This window comes from Aulostomus chinensis, chromosome 4 (genome assembly GCF_037954235.1).
Source record: "Aulostomus chinensis isolate RoL2024-O1b breed Wild chromosome 4, RoL_Achi_v1.0, whole genome shotgun sequence".
In the NCBI taxonomy this organism is placed as follows: Eukaryota; Metazoa; Chordata; class Actinopteri; order Syngnathiformes; family Aulostomidae; genus Aulostomus; species Aulostomus chinensis.
The window spans coordinates 24,749,987-24,771,094 of NC_141323.1; the positions used below are offsets into that span (position 1 = coordinate 24,749,987).

Genomic DNA, 21,108 nt, shown 5'->3' on the forward strand with positions numbered 1-21,108 from the left:
CACGCACATACACACAATCGTATTTGAGACACCTTGGTCTCACTGCTTAAAGTGAAACATCTGGATTCCATATTTCACATCATCAACATGACCCTCATCAAATTCAGGATCTCATCATTGTCAGAATAACAGAGGAATATTTGTGTTCATGAAAACAGCCAAAGTCAACTTGTCCAGGATCTCAGTCACATGACTGTTAGTGTCAATAATGTTACCTGAGCAGGTGATTTCCAGGATGGTGGAACCACGATAGTTCAATGATCTCACACACTCCTTCAGTGTTGATGGAGACTGAACACACTCAGAGTTGATGAACCACATGAGTCGTTCTGAGGACTCGTCTCTCTGCTGTGTTGAGACAGCAGAACCACAGTCCAGCCGTCTACATATCACAGCTGTTTCCTTCAGGGTCCAGGACCGGTCTGTCTCTGCTGCTCTCCACTCTCCCAGGTGTTTCACCTCCAGTCTACCAGCACAGTGGTTTGCTCCTCCCACCAACCTGACATCATCAGCATCTGAGCAGAGACAAGAGCATCATTAATACATGAATATGCAACAGGACGGAGGAGGACCTGAACCAAAGCTCCACCTGAGCAGATGAGTCCAACTGATTTGCCAGGTGAGTCTCTCCAGAATGGAGAGTCTGCTGGTCCAAAAAGTCCCCCCTCCAAGACTAAAGGTGTCCCACATCTCAGCTCTCCACACAGCACCTCTGCATCCTGCATGTCAAAGTCCTCTTCACACACCGAGGACCATAGCTGGTTAGACTTCACCTCCAGTCTGCCAGAGCAAAGGTTCGACCCGTCCACCAGCCTGACAGACTCTGACAAAGACAACAAGAGGAAGATTCATGATGAGAATGAATTCATGTCAACATGAACTCACCTGTTCATGCCTCTGACATGTTAACTAGCAAATCCTGTAAATGAGACAGGAAAACACAGATTTCCAAGGAATTTAACCTGAGAATGAAAAAGAAAATTTAGAATTGCAAGGAATTTATCCTCTTTGAAATAATTCACATGCTCTTATATCATCTAAAATCCCACACGTGTAAATCAGAGAACACAACTGGAATCTCTGGTTTTCATCACCATCTTAACCCTTGTCAAATTTGAGCACTGGTGGCTTAAAGTTAAGAAATATTAACTTGTGATTGGAGGGTTGCTGGTTCAATCCTCAGGATTTGCAGGAAGAAGCATTGTAAATGACTCTCATGTAGGTCTGTTTCTGAGGGAAAATTTCCTGAGGGGTTTTAATTTGTTCAGGTAATTTTCAGGACATGAGAATTTTATTTTGAAGGGAATCCAGTTACGTTCCTGTTTTGCACATCTGGCAGGCAGCAATTTGATGCCTTCACAGAATGAAGTGAGGTTAAACAGGGTTTCCCTGATGTGTGCTGATCCTGTTAAAGACACTGAAGCTCCTGGCTGGAACTGGAACAAGGAACTCTGTGTTTCATTTGTTTGATATCAATTTATGGGAATCAGTGAACTTGATTGAGTGTTGAGATGAAGGCTATGCTAACAGGAGCTTCTCTCACAACTGTTTCTCAGTCTTGTTAGCTTCTCTACCTCACCACATGAGCACACGATGGGTGAACATGACTAATTTTTGTGGTTCGTTGTTGTGAAGATTGTTTATGTTGCAGATCTGACGTTTAAAATTGTTGTTTTTCTAAGAGATAAATTTATTTCATTTATCAGTCTTTTAGCTCTTGAGGGTTATTTTCTGAACACGAAAATGAAACATAGAGACAGTAAATTATGTTAAAATACAACTGAAAGCTGAACAGATTAAAAAGCTACTGGAAACATCAGTACACTTCACCTTTGTCTCACCAGGATTGAGCTATAAGCAGCACTGCTGCCTCCCTCACTACCACCACCATGGGGCCCTTGAGCAAGGCCCTCAGTGGCTGAACTGAGCAGCTTGTGTTGTGTTTTTGTGAACATTATCAGAGTGGTGCTGCAAATGAGAGTCACTCAGGGAGTTTCCTCTGGTTAAATAAAGGTTAAAAAATGGAATATCATCATTGTCAGAATCATAGAAGAATATTTGTGTTCATGTAAACAGCCAAAGTCAACTTGTCCTGGATCTCAGTCACATGACTGTTAGTGTCAATAATGTTACCTGAGCAGGTGATTTCCTGGATGGTGGAACCAGTAGAGTTCCATGATCTCACACACTCCTTCAGTGTTGATGGAGACTGAACACACTCAGAGTTGATGAACCACACGAGTCGTTCTGAGGACTCGTCTCTCTCCTGTGTTGAGACAGCAGAACCACAGTCCAGCCATCTACATATCACAGCTGTTTCCTTCAGGGTCCAGGACCCGTCTGTCTCTGCTGCTCTCCACTCTCCCAGGTGTTTCACCTCCAGTCTACCAGCACAGTGGTTTGCTCCTCCCACCAACCTGACATCATCAGCATCTGAGCAGAGACAAGAGCATCATTAATACATGAATATGCAACAGGACGGAGGAGGACCTGAACCAAAGCTCCACCTGAGCAGATGAGTCCAACTGATTTGCCAGGTGAGCAGGTGTTTCCAGACCCTGAGCGTCCACAGTCCAGGAGGGAAGATTCATGGCCCTCACACTGGAACGCCTGAGTCCAGAATGGAGACTCTGCTGGTCCAAAAAGTCCCCCCTCCAGGACTAAAGGTGTCCCACATCTCAGCTCTCCACACAGCACCTCTGCATCCTGCATGTCAAAGTCCTCTTCACACACCGAGGACCACAGCTGGTTAGACTTCACCTCCAGTCTGCCAGAGCAAAGGTTCGACCCGTCCACCAGCCTGACAGACTCTGACAAAGACAACAAGAGGAAGATTCATGATGAGAATGAATTCATGTCAACATGAACTCACCTGTTCATGCCTCTGACATGTTAACTAGCAAATCCTGTAAATGAGACAGGAAAACATTGGTTTCCAAGGAATTTAACCTGAGAATGAAAAAGAAAATTCAGAATTGCAAGGAATTTATCCTCTTTGAAATAATTCACATGCTCTTATATCATCTAAAATCCCACACGTGTAAATCAGAGAACACAACTGGAATCTCTGGTTTTCATCACCATCTTAACCCTTGTCAAATTTGAGCACTGGTGGCTTAAAGTTAAGAAATATTAACTTGTGATTGGAGGGTTGCTGGTTCAATCCTCAGGATTTGCAGGAAGAAGCATTGTAAATGACTCTCATGTAGGTCTGTTTCTGAGGGAAAATTTCCTGAGGGGTTTTAATTTGTTCAGGTAATTTTCAGGACATGAGAATTTTATTTTGAAGGGAATCCAGTTACGTTCCTGTTTTGCACATCTGGCAGGCAGCAATTTGATGCCTTCACAGAATGAAGTGAGGTTAAACAGGGTTTCCCTGATGTGTGCTGATCCTGTTAAAGACACTGAAGCTCCTGGCTGGAACTGGAACAAGGAACTCTGTGTTTCATTTGTTTGATATCAATTTATGGGAATCAGTGAACTTGATTGAGTGTTGAGATGAAGGCTATGCTAACAGGAGCTTCTCTCACAACTGTTTCTCAGTCTTGTTAGCTTCTCTACCTCACCACATGAGCACACGATGGGTGAACATGACTAATTTTTGTGGTTCGTTGTTGTGAAGATTGTTTATGTTGCAGATCTGACGTTTAAAATTGTTGTTTTTCTAAGAGATAAATTTATTTCATTTATCAGTCTTTTAGCTCTGAAGGTTTTTTTCTGAAGACAAAAATGAAACAGAGAGACAGTAAATTCTGTTAAAATACAACTGAAAGCTGAACAGATTAAAAAGCTACTGGAAACATCAGTACACTTCACCTTTGTCTCACCAGGATTGAGCTACAAGCAGCACTGCTGCCTCCCTCACTACCACCACCATGGGGCCCTTGAGCAAGGCCCTCAGTGGCTGTACTGAGCAGCTTGTTTTGTGTTTTTGTGAACATTATCAGAGTAATGCTGCAAATGTGAGTCACTCAGGGAGTTTCCTTTGGTTAAATAAAGGTTAAAGAATGGAATATCATCATTGTCAGAATAACAAAGGAATATTTGTGTTCATGTAAACAGCCAAAGTCAACTTGTCCTGGATCTCAGTCACATGACTGTTAGTGTCAATAATGTTACCTGAGCAGGTGATTTCCTGGATGGTGGAACCAGGAGAGTTCCATGATCTCACACACTCCTTCAGTGTTGATGTAGACTGAACACACTCAGAGTTGATGAACCACATGAGTCGTTCTGAGGACTCGTCTCTCTCCTGTATTGAGACAGCAGAACCACAGTCCAGCCGTCTACATATCACAGCTGTTTCCTTCAGGGTCCAGGACCAGTCTGTCTCTGCTGCTCTCCACTCTCCCAGGTGTTTTACCTCCAGTCTACCAGCACAGTGGTTTGCTCCTCCCACCAACCTGACATCATCAGCATCTGAGCAGAGACAAGAGCATCATTAATACATGAATATGCAACAGGACGGAGGAGGACCTGAACCAAAGCTCCACCTGAGCAGATGAGTCCAACTGATTTGCCAGGTGAGCAGGTGTTTCCAGACCCTGAGCGTCCACAGTCCAGGAGGGAAGATTCATGGCCCTCACACTGGAACGCCTGAGTCCAGAATGGAGACTCTGCTGGTCCAAAAAGTCCCCCCTCCAGGATTGAAGGTGTCCCACATCTCAGCTCTCCACACAGCACCTCTGCATCCTGCATGTCAAAGTCCTCTTCACACACCGAGGACCACAGCTGGTTAGACTTCACCTCCAGTCTGCCAGAGCAAAGGTCCGACCCGTCCACCAGCCTGACAGACTCTGACAAAGACAACAAGAGGCAGATTCATGATGAGAATGAATTCATGTCAACATGAACTCACCTGTTCATGCCTCTGACATGTTAACTAGCAAACCCTGGACATGAGACAGGAAGACACAGATTTCCAAGGAATTTATCCTCTTTGAAATAATTCATGTGATCCAACAGGGCTGGTTCTAGACAGTCACATATAAGGGGGCAGATGGAAATGTGAAGGGGGCAAAGGGTGGCAACAGATGTGGGGAAATGGTGTGGTGGCGGTGTTGGGGGGGGGGGGGTAGGTGGTTCTCTGGATAACTGATATTATCATGTAGTTTGATTGCTCTTTATCAGACCTTTACCCTAAGACCGGTCCCACTTGGTCCAACTTGTCCCACCTGAAGGCTAAGCCTCTCCTGGTGTAACTCTTAAGGCCACTGAGGCCCACAAACCCCCTGACCCTGATGAGGTGGCAATACCTCGGGGCAAAATTTAAAAAAAACAAACTAAAACTAAAAAAAAACCCAAAACAACATTTCTTAGGATGACAACAACTAAATCTTGACATCTACCTTCATTGGATGGCCTGTATCAAATATATTCAAACCCAACAATAACACTTGTCACGATTGCCAATATTAACAAAACAAAAAGGGTAGGCCAGGTTATTAAATAAAAATCCCTTCACCACGTCTCGAAAAACAAAACCGATCAATAGAAAATAAATAAATAAATAAAATAAAGAATAAAATAAAACATTCATCCAGATCTCGACAACCAACAACATTGAAGGTCTTTGTTGGCTCCATGCAGCAGACCAGCTCACTGTGGTGCTTGTGGGATCCAGAAAGAAACACTTCTCTTACAGAGTCAAACAGTGAGAAGAACAACGGGCTGGTCCTCAGTTGACTCTACAAATACAGATGTGCGTGCAGCTGAGTGACAGGGAGATGAGAGGAAGCTGAGACTGTATCACGCACTTTTTTTTGCATTTTTTCCGCTACTGCAGATAATTTTGTCAACTCATAATATATCAATCTTGTCTGTATATCAAAATGTGTTTTTTTTAACTTCTAAAATTTTGATTTGAGGGGGCAGGACATTTGTTTGAGACAGATCTTGCTTCCCCATAGAGCCGCCCTGATGATCTTATATCATCTAATATCCCACATGTGTCAATCAGAGAACACAACTGGAATCTCTGGTTTTCATCACCTTCTGGACCCTTGCAAAATTGAGCACTGGTTATGTCACAATCCCTGTCTCGTGCTTCCTGTTTTATTTTGTAGTCATGTCCCGTCTTCCTGATCTCCCTCCTGTGATTCCCTCATGTGTCTCACCTGGTTGATTGCACCACCTGTGTCTTGTTTCCCCTCTCGTATTTAACCCGTGTGTTTTCCCCTGTTAGGTTGTTGGGTCATTGTTGTTGTCGTTGTTGTTATTGATGATGTCGCTGATTGTTCTGTCTTGTATACTGTCAAGTTCATCAGTCACCGGTCAAGCCTCCAGCCTCACGTCTTGTCTCCGCCCTCACGCCACGTCTCCGCCCTCACGCCACGTCTCAAGCCTCCGCCCTCACGCCACGTCCAGCCCCCAGTCACCCAGCTTCAATAAACCTCTTTTGTGCACCTCCCAAAATTGTCTGCATTTGGGTCTCCCACACCATCCTCAACCCCCAACATTGACATGTTACGAAAAGGAAAGAAAATTGCCTTGTGATTGGAAGGTTGCTGGTTCAATCCTCAGGATTTGCAGGAAGAAGCAGTGTAAATGACTCTAATGTCGGTCCATTTCTGAGGGAAAATTTCCCGTGGGCTTTTATTTTGTAAAGGCAATTCTCAGGAGTTGAAGCTTTTATATTGAAGAGCGTCCAGTTAAGTTCCTGCACATCTGGCAGGCAGCATTTTGAAGCTCCTGGCTGGAACTGGAACAAGGAATTCTGTGGTTCATTTGTTTGATGTCAATTTATGGGAATTAGTGAACTTGATTGAGTGTTGAGATGAAGGCTATGCTAACAGGAGCTTCTCTCACAACTGTTTCTCAGTCTTGTTAGCTTCTCTACCTCACCACATGAGCACACTATGGGTGAACATGACTAATTTTTGTGGTTCGTTGTTGTGAAGATTGTTTATGTTGCAGATCTGACGTTTAAAAAAAAGCTAATTTCATTTATCTGTCTTTTAGCACTTGAGGGTTTTTCCTGAAGAAAAGGATGAAACAGACAGTAAATTATGTTAAAATACTGCTGAGTGCTGAACAGATTCAAAAGCTACTGGAAACATCAGTACACTTCACCTTTGTCTGGCCAGGATTTAGCTACAAGCAGCACTGCTGCCTCCCTCATGAAAACCACTGAGGTGCCCTTGAGCAAGGCCCTCAGTGGCTGAACTGAGCAGCTTGTTTTGTGTTTTTGTGAACATTATCAGAGTGGTGCTGCAAATGTGAGTCACTCAGGGAGTTTCTTCTGGTTAAATAAAGGTTAAAAAATGGAATATCATCATTGTCAGAATAATAGAAGAATATTTGTGTTCATGTAAACAGCCAAAGACAACTTGTCCTGGATCTCAGTCACATGACTGTTAGTGTCAATAATGTTACCTGAGCAGGTGATTTCCTGGATGGTGGAACCAGGAGAGTTCCGTGATCTCACACACTCCTTCAGTGTTGATGGAGACTGAACACACTCAGAGTTGATGAACCACATGAGTCGTTCTGAGGACTTGTCTCTCTGCTGTGTTGAGACAGCAGAACCACAGTCCAGCCGTCTACATATCCCAGCTGTTTCCTTCAGGGTCCAGGACCAGTCTGTCTCTGCTGCTCTCCACTCTCCCAGGTGTTTTACCTCCAGTCTACCAGCACAGTGGTTTGCTCCTCCCACCAACCTGACATCATCAGCATCTGAGCAGAGACAAGAGCATCATTAATACATGAATATGCAACAGGACGGAGGAGGACCTGAACCAAAGCTCCACCTGAGCAGATGAGTCCAACTGATTTGCCAGGTGAGCAGGTGTTTCCAGACCCTGAGCGTCCACAGTCCAGGAGGGAAGATTCATGGCCCTCACACTGGAACACTTGAGTCCAGAATGGAGACTCTGCTGGTCCAAAAAGTCCCCCCTCCAGGACTGAAGGTGTCCCACATCTCAGCTCTCCACACAGCACCTCTGCATCCTGCATGTCAAAGTCCTCTTCACACACCGAGGACCACAGCTGGTTAGACTTCACCTCCAGTCTGCCAGAGCAAAGGTTCGACCCGTCCACCAGCCTGACAGACTCTGACAAAGACAACAAGAGGAAGATTCATGATGAGAATGAATTCATGTCAATATGAACTCACCTGTTCATGCCTCTGACATGTTAACTAGCAAATCCTGTAAATGAGACAGGAAAACAGATTCCCAAGGAATTTATCCTCCTTGGAAAAATTCATGTGATTGTTGAAACTGGAAACAATATTCCTGCTCATTTCTCACTGTACCTAATATCCCTGGATTTAATATCCCATATTTCTAAATCAGAGAACTCAACTGGAATCTCTGGTTTACATCAGCATCCTGACCACATAGAGAAGTGAACTTGTGATGGGAGGGTTGTCAGTTCAATCATCAGGAGAGGCAGGAAGAAAGAGTGTAAATGAATCTGATCGGCTGTTATTGAGGTTAAAGTCTGTGAGCTTTTATTTTCTTAAGGCCTTTTTTAGTAGAGGCTCCTAACATGTAGGAATCATTCAAAACTTTGAAGCCCCAAGTTGGAATGAGAAGAAGGTCTTCTGTCATTGATCTGTTTGATGCCATGTTCTGTGTTTTGGGTGGGGTTTTTGTATCTGTGTGTTGAGGTAAAGGCTATGCTGACATCAGTCAAGTCAAGTCACTTTTATTTGTATTGAGCCAAATCACTACAAAAGTTATCTCATGACACTTTACAAGTACAGCAGGTCCAGCACCAAACTTCTTCAATGAATCTACACCCAACAATTCTCCATCAGCAGGCACAAAAGCAGTGACAAAAGCCTTCCATTTAACAGGCAGGAACGTCGAGCAGATCCAGGCTCAACAGGAACGGCCTTCTGCTTTGAATAGCAGGGGGAAAGAGAGCAGGAGAGCAGGACAAGACAGAAAAGGGAGGAAGACAGATAAACAGAAGGAAAGAGAGGGACAGAGATAAAGACAGAGAGAAAGTGGAAGAGACTGATGGACAGATTGGGACGGGGATTAATAATAATAATAATAATAATAATAATAATAATAATAATAATACATTTTATTTATAAGGCGCCTTTCAAGGCACTCAAGGTCGCCGTACAACAGTTTAAAAATAAATAAATAAATACATAAAACATGCACAATTTAAAGATTAAAAAGAGTTCTGTGGAAATACAACTTGATATTCGGCTTCAATTCCATACGACAGGACGAGGTTGAGGGTGTGACTGAGACAGTGAGTGGGCTCACCTGCAGACTGATGGAAACCAATGGAGTCTAAAACCATGAGCTTTGGTCACATCTGTTTCTCAGTCTTGTTAGCTTCTCTACCTCACCACATGAGCACACTATGGGTGAACATGACTAATTTTTGTGGTTCGTTGTTGTGTAGATTGTTCATGTTGCACATCTGACGTTTAAAATTGTTGTTTTTCTAAGAGATACATTTATTTCATTTATCAGTCTTTTAGCTCTGAAGGTTTTTTTCTGAAGACAAAAATGAAACAGAGAGACAGTAAATTCTGTTAAAATACAACTGAAAGCTGAACAGATTAAAAAGCTACTGGAAACATCAGTACACTTCACCTTTGTCTCACCAGGATTGAGCTACAAGCAGCACTGCTGCCTCCCTCACTACCACCACCATGGGGCCCTTGAGCAAGGCCCTCAGTGGCTGAACTGAGCAGCTTGTTTTATGTGATAATGAACATTATCAGAGTGCTGCTGCAAATGTGAGTCACTCAGGGAGTTTCCTTTGGTTAAATAAAGGTTAAAAATGGAATATCATCATTGTCAGAATAACAGAGGAATATTTGTGTTCATGTAAACAGCCAAAGTCAACTTGTCCTGGATCTCAGTCACATGACTGTTAGTGTCAATAATGTTACCTGAGCAGGTGATTTCCTGGATGGTGGAACCAGGAGAGTTCCATGATCTCACACACTCCTTCAGTGTTGATGGAGACTGAACACACTCAGAGTTGATGAACCACACGAGTCTTTCTGAGGACTCGTCTCTCTGCTGTGTTGAGACAGCAGAACCACAGTCCAGCCATCTACATATCACAGCTGTTTCCTTCAGGGTCCAGGACCAGTCTGTCTTTGCTGCTCTCCACTCTCCCAGGTGTTTCACCTCCAGTCTACCAGCACAGTGGTTTGCTCCTCCCACCAACCTGACATCATCAGCATCTGAGCAGAGACAAGAGCATCATTAATACATGAATATGCAACAGGACGGAGGAGGACCTGAACCAAAGCTCCACCTGAGCAGATGAGTCCAACTGATTTGCCAGGTGAGCAGGTGTTTCCAGACCCTGAGCGTCCACAGTCCAGGAGGGAAGATTCATGGCCCTCACACTGGAACGCCTGAGTCCAGAATGGAGACTCTGCTGGTCCAAAAAGTCCCCCCTCCAGGACTGAAGGTGTCCCACATCTCAGCTCTCCACACAGCACCTCTGCATCCTGCATGTCAAAGTCCTCTTCACACACCGAGGACCATAGCTGGTTAGATTTCACCTCCAGTCTGCCAGAGCAAAGGTTCGACCCGTCCACCAGCCTGACAGACTCTGAGAAAGACAACAAGAGGCAGATTCATGATGAGAATGAATTCATGTTAACATGAACTCACCTGTTCATGCCTCTGACATGTTAACTAGCAAACCCTGGAAATGAGACAGGAAAACACAGATTTCCAAGGAATTTATCCTGAGAGTGAGAAGGAAAATATAGAATTGGAAGGAATTTATCCTCTTTGAAATAATTCATGTGATTATTGAAGCTGGGAATCATGATTCCTGCTCTTTCCTCCCTAAACCATCTAATATCCCACATGTGGATACCAGAGAACACAACTGGAATCTCTAGTTTACGTTATCATCACCACCATTTTCAGATCCTAGCAGTGGCAGCCTAAAGTAGTGATTCTCAAACTGTGGAAAACCCAAATATCTTTTGGAAAGTTAAACAAGTCAAAATTGTTTTGAAACAATGAATACTATAGAAAAAATAGCAAACAATTTTGAAAAAAAATACATATCTGTATCAATCAAGGATGGTTCCAAGTCTGCTTTCAGACAGGAGGTGGAGCAGCTGGTCCACTGGGGCAGTCTGAACCACCTGGAGCTGAACCTGCTCAAGAATGTGGAGATGACAGTGGACTTCAGGAGAAGCCCACCCACACTCTCCCCCCTCACCATCCTCAACAACACAGTGTCTCCTGAGGACATGTTCAAGTTCCTGGGAACCACAATCTCCAAGAACCTGAAGTCCACCTCTAACATGGACACTGTCCAGAAAAAAAGCTCAGCAGAGGTTGGACTTCCTGTGACAGCTCAGGAAGTTGAACCTGCCACAGGAGCTGCTGATCATCTTCTATACTGCAATCATTCAGTCTGTCCTGTTCACAGCCATCACTCTGGTTTGGATCGGCCACCAAACAAGACAGGATCAGACTGCAACGAACAATCGGGTCAGCAGAGAGAATAATGAGGGCTGACCTGCCTGTCATCCAGGACCTTTATCGGTCCAGGGTCAGGAAACGGACAGGCACCATCTCTGCTGACCCATCACACCCCAGTCACAAACTGTTTGATCCCCTCCCCTCTGGAAGATGCTACAGAGCCCTGGATGCTGAGACCACCAGGCTAAAAACAGTTTCTACCCTCAGGCTTTCAGTCTGATGAACGGGAAATAGTCAGAGTGTCAGGAAATAAAAACAAACATCTGCTACACCAGCAGCTCAATAGCAGGTGATCTGACAGGAGGGAACTGCAAATCATAACAATGGTGATGAAGGAAAAGACGGCCCTGGCGTTGTTCAGAGTGAAAACCCTGGAAGAGATCGTCATGAGGCCACAGCTCCTGGAGGAGCTGAATGATTCCCAACTCCTGTGTTGTCCTGAGGATGAACTCACGTCACTGCTGCTCGCCTCCACAGAAGAACCAGAGCCAGCGTTTCCCTGATTGATGCTAAGATACATTCTGATGTGTGTGATTCTACAACTGTCTGGTGTGCATCTCAGTCAAACAGCAACAGTGTGTTGGCCTACCTGTGCTGGACCCTGAGCAGCACACACTGGGTCTTCTATTGGAACCTGTGCTCAGTGTGTATTGCTATCAAAGGTGATTCCAACAGAGGCTCCAGCTGACTGCTGCATCAGAGCACTGATACCAAAGACACTGCCCAGCTCCTTACTTTCAAATATTCTCAAACACTATTTCTAATATAATTTACTGTATTTCATCAGTGATCAATGCATCATTTATAGCAGTAATTGGCAACAAGTGGATCTTTTCACTGGAACCTCAGAGTTCACCAGATTGACACACACACTTGAAAACAAGTTCAGATTCATAAAATATTCCAGTGTTTCATGTTTCTCTATGGTTGTCTGATGGTTGGCCTCTGACTCACTCTGACTCTGAGAAAACATGCTGTCCACCTCTGATGCAGCTGAACAGAGGCGCTATGACACTGTTCCATGCTCATCATGGAGGTACTTGCTTCAAGAGTTAGACAACCACTGGCCTGAAGGACAGAGAAGTGAACTTGAAACTAAAAGGTTGTTGGTTCAATCCTCAAGACTGGTAGGAAGAAGCAGCCACACTCATTAACACCACCAAGATGCCCTTGAGCAAGGCTCTCAGAGGTGGTACTGAGCAGCTGCTGTTCTATGACTGTGAATGTGATCAGGGTGCTCCTGCAAATGTGAGTCACTCTCAGTGAGTTTCCTTGGACTAAATGAAGGTAAAAAATAAAAACACTGGAGTTTTGTGAATATTTGTGTACATGTAAAAAAAACAAAGTCACTTGTACTGGATCACAGTAACATGACTGCATTACTGTGTACCAAATCACATACTTCCACACTGGATATGTAAAATTTTCAAACTGAGTATTCTAAGCAAAGTATGTACTCAATCGCGCAGTGCGCGTGTTTCGAGGGTGCAGTGCTGTCCCAAACCACATCCTGCCGTGCGGTGCACTCTTCAAAATGATGACGTGATGTCTTCTTCTTCTACACAGATTTGTGACTGGCGAGCACCGCATCAGCATCAGCTAATTACCGCCTCCTTTTGCCTGTGCTTGTTTGTCAATTTCTGAAGCAGTAAAAAAGCAAAATGGAGGGTCATCGCACATTGTTACGCCACAATAGGCACCAACAACACGATGTCCTCCTTCTACTGGCTGAAGAAGCAACGGTCTGTAGAGTTTAATGGTGTGATTTATTTAGCACAACATTTTGGTGACAAGTTATTTTATCTTTTCAAACCCGTGTCCACACAGAATTTCCTACTTGTCCCTGTTATTTCATGTAAAGATGACTCTATACAAGTCAGTGTTGGCCGACTCTCACCACAGCAAGTGTCCACAGTTGCACACTCAAAATCTTAACTGATTGGAGTACGTCATCCGGGAACTTTTGCTTTCTCAATTTTTGAAAACTATCCATACTTTTTTCCATTTTGAGTTGAGTAGAATCAAAATTTTAAGTATGCAGTATAGAAGTATGCGATTGAGAAAACACACAGTGAGAGTCTTCTGGTGAGATGAAGGTTAAAAAAATTGTTATGTTATTGTCAGAATCATAGAGGAACATTTGTGTTCATGAAAACAGCCAAAGTCAACTTGTCCTGGATCTCAGTAACATGACTGTTAGTGTCAATGATGTTACCTGAGCAGGTGATTTCCTGGATGGTGGAACCAGAAGAGTTCCATGATCTCACACACTCCTTCAGTGTTGGTGTAGACTGAACACACTCAGAGTAGATGAACCACATGAGTCGTTCTGAGGACTCGTCTCTCTGCTGTGTTGAGACAGCAGAACCACAGTCCAGCCATCTACATATCACAGCTGTTTCCTTCAGGCTCCAGGACCAGTCTGTCTCTGCTGCTCTCCACTCTCCCAGGTGTTTCACCTCCAGTCTACCAGCACAGTGGTTTGCTCCTCCCACCAACCTGACATCATCAGCATCTGAGCAGAGACAAGAGGATCATTAATACATGAATATGCAACAGGACGGAGGAGGACCTGAACCAAAGCTCCACCTGAGCAGATGAGTCCAACTGATCTGCCAGGTGAGCAGGTGTTTCCAGACCCTGAGCGGCCACAGTCCAGGAGGGAAGATTCATGGCCCTCACACTGGAACACCTGAGCCCAGAATGGAGGCTCTGCTGGTCCAAAAACTCCAACCTCTAATTGGCCTCCCTGGATGAGTTTTACATTTTACTTTCTACTGCTCACTGCAGGTCCAGTCAAGTGAGAGCACTTTTCCTTCACCTGCCTCAGCATTTTGGGACTCAAAAGTACTGCAATTGGAAAACTGTGGAACCGACAGGGAGGGAGAAGAAAATGTCCTTGAGAAGCAGCTAAATACATAAAAACTGATGCTACGTTTCCAGGCAGCACCTCTGGTTTGAAGTAAACATACTAGCTTTGTTTATATGTGATCTAACCTCATGTACACAGCAAGTTAATGGTGTGATTCTCATGACACTCCTGCCTAAACTGTATAATACAACATTATTCCACATTTATACTTGGATTCATCTGCACGTTCCAGTTGATTTGCACTTCTGGTTGGATGCTAGCTGCATGTCAGTACTTGTACTCTGAACAATGACAAATTTGAATCTATAATTGATGTTTAATATACATCATCGAGGCTATTTGTACGTATTCAGTGGAAAATGTTTTTATTGCACCAGGTGAACAAGTGCACCTCCTAAAATTACGAGTGTATATTAGGCCTGTCACAGTAACACGTTATGTTAGTTGATGTATCCCATCAATTTCGTACCTCTTATCTTGTTAGGGGTGCCGGGGGGCTGGAGCCTATCACAGCAGCCTTCCTGTGAGAGGCCAGGTTCAACCTGGACGAGTTGTCAGTCCATCACAGGGCCAACACATAGAGACAGACAACCATTCACACTCACAGCCACACCTACAGTCAATTTAGAGTATCAATCAGCCTCATCCCCTCTTGATGTCTTTGGACTGTGGGAGGAAGCTGGAGTACCAGAGAGAACCCACACAGACACAGGGAGAACATGCAGACTCCACACAGAAAGATCCTGTGCTCAAGTTTGGGCTCAAACCTGGAACCTTTTCGCTGTGAGGTAACAGTGCTGACCACTGCACAACCATGTCTCCCAGGATATATTATCCAAGAATTATTTTGATTTATGATATGATTATTGACATTTTAACAATTTTACCACTTCAATAATTATGTACCACCTAATAAATCAAGTGCACACTTTATCTCTGTTCCTGTCATGAATTGAGCTTGGACGAGAACCCAAAGCCACGACTCCCAGGCAAGGTGCCAGATGAAGAAAGTTTATAACTAAAGTACAAATCAAAACCACTCTTATGAGGAAAAAAGCCTAAACTACAAAAACTCAAACTCACTCGACTGAGGAGAACCTGACTAGACAAAGTGACAAAGAAACTCAAAGTTAGATCAGGTAAGGAGCATGGCATGGAAACAAAACCTGACTAGACAAAGTTTCAACAAAAACACAAACTTGATGAGGCATTAAATGACATAGCACGTTTGGAACTGACGGAAAAGACAAACTCGCACCAGACAAAGAGAAATGCAGACGACATAAACTCATGAGGTGATGGAAACAGGAGGACACAGTCGGGGTGGGGAAGACAATCAGACTGGTGGGAAATCCACCACGGGGAAGTGGAAGTTACCAGAAACTGGGAGGATAGTTAAATTTCAAAATAAAACAGGACGTCATGACACAACATAGACACATGGCAAACAAAGAACACCACTACATGCATGGACATGACAGTTACAAGAGTATTTAAGTCTGTTACATCACCAAAGAGGACCAGTATCATGATGGGTTTATTGAGAAAGGACTCCAAAAAGAAACTGAAATTCCAGACTGGAGTATCAAGACTCTGAGAGGGTCATGTTCACTCAGACCTGGATTAACAACTGTGTCATGATGAGTTTCCAGGACCTTTTCAATTATGGTGCTATGAGCCAACTTAAAGGAAATAGAAGGGAGCTGTGCCCCCCCTCCCCCCTCCCTCAGTGGAGGAGGAGAGGAGCAGGAGACCTGTCACAGGAGAGGAGAGGTGCTGGTGACCAGTGAACCTGCCTCAGTGGTCTTTTCTGGTGTCAAATGCTCACACGTACACACAATTATCACAGTTACTGAGGACAGAAAAATGATGGAGGTCGTACTGGAGAAGAGTTCAAACTGGAGCCAGGAGGCAACGACCATTCCATCATCCATCTTCCAGCATTCCCCTCCAGCACTCACTATCACCCAGAAGTCCATCCTGTTAGACTGGAAACCTCCAAACAACCTCAACATCCTACAGTGGAAGAAGCTGCTGAGCAGAAATCCCTGGAAAAATGTCTGCATCCATCAACCATGAAACCACCAACTTCAGTAAAACCTGGTCCACTACCATCAATAAATGAACCTCTGAGATGCCTGACCTCCAACCCTCAAAGTGACATTGAACACACAAACACCCAACACATTCAACACACACACACACACACACGAGCTCCACTCACCCTTTATTCTAATTAAAATGTCTTTATTTGTTCATACATTTGTTTTCATTACAATATTATAATTATATTATATTTGATATTATTGTTGCTGTATTAGAAACATTTCTACTGATCATAGTTATAACAACAAAAGCATTGAAAAGGATACCATTGATTCTGAATAATGCAGAATTACTGCATGATGAATTTATTATTATTGTTATTATTATTAATACTCTAGAGATAGGGCATAGGAGAGAGCATGTCAGAGTGAACGTCACACTTGTGCGTGATTCAACATGGCGGCACACATCTGAAGATACGAGAACAAGCTAACTCCTTAAACGCCGATTCACACAGTTAGATCAATCGGAAACTCAAACCACGGAAAGAGATTTTCAACTCTCTCATCCACAAACAATCCTCAAAATAGATCTGGAAGAAGAGACAGTGGAAAGTCTGCAGGAGTACGTCGACGAGTGCTACCACCTATTCGTCATGGGCAAGACGGACAACGCGACGACCCCACTTCCTAAAAGAAGCCGACCGTCCAGCGCACCCTCATCGCCCGATAAGGATTTCGGAGACATTCTGGAATCAATAGACAAAAAACTGACAAGTTTCGATGCAAGACTCTCTCTAGTGGAAATCCTCCACAGAGTTCCAGGCTCTCCGTGAGTCGCTGGAATTTAGCCAGCAACAGGTGGCTTCACTGGCCGCTGAAAATCAAGCCCTTAAAGCCTCCATTAAATCACTCACCGAGGGGGCGACGGAGATTACTGCGGAGAACAAGCGGATGACAGAGGCCATCCTCGACATCCAAGCTAGGAGCATGCGGGAAAACCTGGTATTCTCCGGCATACCTGAGCAGACGGAGGAAGACCCCGAGATGTCCATCAAAGACTTCCTCCACAAACAGCTGAAACTTCCGATGGAGACCGTGAAGAACATCACCTTCCACCGGGTGCATCGCCTTGGAGGGAAGAGACCAGAGAACCGGCGGCCCAGACCCATCATTGCGAAGTTCGAGCACTTCAAGCAGAAGGAGCTGGTGAAGAGCCGGGGCAGGGAGCTGAGAGGAACGGACTTCAGTGTGAACGATCAATTCCCTAAGGAGATGCTGGAGCGCCGCAAACGCCTGTTCCCTGTAAGGAAGAGGTTCATCAACGGAGGATCCCGCGCTGTCATCGCGGTGGATAAACTGTACGTTAACGGCCAGTTGTTCCGTGATCCGGAGATCACCCCTTGGCTCTGCTAAAGCGCGTCTCCTCTCTCCACCCGGAACTCACCGGATTCAGCCGAGAATTGTATTAGCATGATGAAGGTCATGGATTAAGGTAACACCAGTTTCTCTCATTCGTTGTTTTTTTTTTTAATTTTGTTTTTTTTCTTCTTTCTCTTTCAATACTGTGTTAAGCCTAAAACATAAAAACGCACATGGTAGACTGCTACATGCCGAGTTTACTCACGAGTGTGTATTTTTGTGAGTATTTATGTGTATTTATGTCTCTCCTTTGTCTTTCCTTTCGTTGTTCTGTGTTACATGTTATTTTTAAATGTGATGTTTATATGGTTTGTAGTGCAGGGATATAATATTGTTACATTTGCCACACACATGCACTCTCATCCTCTCTGGCGCCACCACACACGCGCGTGCACAAAGATACAGGTACACATTCTCTCTCTCACTCACCTACTTGTTACAACTTACACTCAGTAGATTAGTTTAGACACGAACAAACTACGGTTTGTCACTTGGAATGTACGTGGAATTGGCTCACGTGAAAAACGGCTTAAAATTTGAACACACCTACAAAATTTACAAGCAGACATTGTCCTATTACAGGAAACCCATCTACCTAAAACAGGTAATCAAGTGTTAAGCCCACAGTTCCCGCACACATACACAGCGAGTTATAACACCAAGCAAAGAGGCGTAGCCATTCTGATTCACAAAAACGTCAGGTTCACTTGTAAAAACACCATTGTAGACCCAGAAGGTAGGTTTGTAATAGTCACCATATCCACACACAACACAGAGGTATGCATGGCCAGTATATATGGTCCAAATGTTGATGACCCCTCCTTCTTCCACAGCTTCTTCACTGCACTCTCAGCCCACTCAGACACAGCACTCATAGTGGGAGGGCACTTCAACCTGGTATTGAACCCACAAGTGGACAGAATCAGTAGAGCAGCTAGTCAGCGCAACTGCCAATCATCCGACATAATAAAGCAGTACATGAGTGATTTCGGTCTTTGCGATGCTTGGCGCTCACACCACCCCACGCTTAAGGAATACACCTACTACTAACCAGTGCACCACTCCTCCTCTCGTTTGGACCACTTTTTAATTAGCAACTCAATTGTGAAGGATGTCTTTGACACCAAGATTCACCCCATTGTCATTAGCGACCACGCACCAGTCACTCTGACACTCACAAAAAAAACTAGAACACCGCTTTCTAAACAATGGAGATTTAATACATCATTGCTCAAGGACCCCAATTTTATTAAATTCTTTAAGGAGGAATGGACAATATTCTGTGAGATAAATGACCAGCCTGATATCTCAGCTTGTGTGCTATGGCAGGCGGCAAAAGCAGTCATGCGGGGCAAAATAATATCTTACTCTTCATATCAGAAAAAACAGGAGAAAGCTCTCGAAACAGAATTAAATGAAAAAATTAAAGCCTTGGAGACAACTTATGCCGCCTCCCAAGAGGAACACCTACTGAGAGAATTAAGGGAATTAAAACTAAATAATTTACTCGACATCAAAACACAATTTCAGCTGCAGAGACTACGCTTGGAGAACTTTGAACATAACAATAAATCCAGCAGATTTTTAGCGAACCAACTAAAACGGAACAAAGAAAGAGCAACAACATCCTCCATTAAGGACTCCAATGGGGAAACAACCTGTGACCCAGAAGAAATCAATTACATTTTTAGGGAATTCCATAAAAAACTTTACTCACCTGAGATTAACCCATCCAAATCTTGCATTGAAAACTTTCTAAGCACAATTGACTTGCCAAAATTAAATCAAGACCAAATAATGGCTCTGGAGTCACCTATTTCTATCGAGGAACTTCAAGAAGCCCTTAAACATATGCCAAACAAGAAAGCCCCGGGACCAGATGGCTTTCCTGCAGAATTCTACAAAGAGTTCTGGCCTGAGCTTGCACCAATATTTTACAAAATGTTCACTGAAATACAGGAAACCTCGACCATGCCACCCAACATGAACCGTGCGATTATTAGCCTTCTCCTTAAACCAGACAAAGACCCAGCACTTCCATCAAGCTATCGTCCAATATCACTTATAAATGCAGATATTACAGTCATCAGCAAGGCGCTCGCTAGAAGGCTTGAAAAAGTAACACCTCACATAATACATCCTGACCAGACCGGGTTTATTAAAGGACGGCACTCTACCAACAACACACGTAGACTTATCAACCTGATAGACTACTGTAAGAATCAGAGCAAGGATGCCATAATTGTCTCCCTAGATGCAGAAAAAGCATTCGACAGGGTAAATTGGAACTTTCTCCTCAACACATTACAAAAGTTTGGGTTTGGAGATAACTTTGTGAACTGGATCAAAATATTTTACCGCGCTGCCAGTGCTTGTGTCAGAACAAATGATCAAACTTCTCCAAGCTTCTCTCTCCAAAGAGGAACCAGACAGGGTTGTCCACTTTCCCCTTCCCTTTTTGCTATATTCATAGAGCAACTCGCAGCTGCAGTCCGGCAAAACAACAACATCAAGGGAATTGACACTACAAATGTGATCCATAAGATAAGCCTTTATGCTGATGATGTATTACTTTTCCTACGGAATGCACAATCATCTCTCCCTGAAACGATAGCACTCATTGACAAATTCTCAACCATTTCTGACTACTCTATTAATTGGAGCAAGTCAACTGTTCTTCCCATCAACTCAGGTTTCCAGAGTACGCTCGCCGTACCACTACGGCCAGGAAACATTAAATACCTGGGCATCAACATCTCTGCCAAATTGTCTGACTTGACACGGCTAAATCATACCGCCCTAATCAAAGAAATAGAGGACGACCTCACCCGGTGGCGCACACTACCCATATCACTTATGGGAAGAAGAGCAACAGTAAAAATGATGATCTTGCCAAAAATCAACAATGTTTTCTCGATGGTTCCGACCCAACCTCCCCGGACTTGGTTCAAAACACTCGACTCTAACATCTCCAAATTTCTCTGGAAAGCTAAGCCACCACGTATAAGCTTAAAGACTTTACAAAAGAGTAAAGACTATGGTGGCTTGGAACTACCAAATTTTTATAATTACTACTTGGCCAATAGATTGCAATACATACTAAAATGGTTAAAGCCAAACTCATTAGACCAAGCATGGCGCGATATTGAACAAACATTCTGCAAAGAAATCCAAATATCTGATCTCCCTTTTATCAGCCCTGTTATCAAGCATCACAGCTGCTTTAAGTACATTAGCATCAGCAACACCCTCATAGCCTGGTGGGAATTTCTCAAAAGCAATGGGCTCTTGAACACCCCTTGCAGGCTCACGCCTATCTGGAACAATCCTGACA

General features: G+C 43.9%; 1 long non-coding RNA gene across 1 annotated transcript; it reads right to left on the reverse strand.

Moving 5' to 3' along the window:
• Positions 1–422: 422 nt before the first annotated feature.
• LOC147264011 (uncharacterized) lies at positions 423–2,203 on the reverse strand. Its single transcript, XR_015112646.1, has 3 exons — positions 2,134–2,203; positions 590–823; positions 423–515 (listed from the first exon to the last, which is right to left on the reverse strand). It is a non-coding gene; the product is annotated as an uncharacterized LOC147264011 (long non-coding RNA).
• Between the last annotated feature and the right edge of the window lie 18,905 nt (positions 2,204–21,108).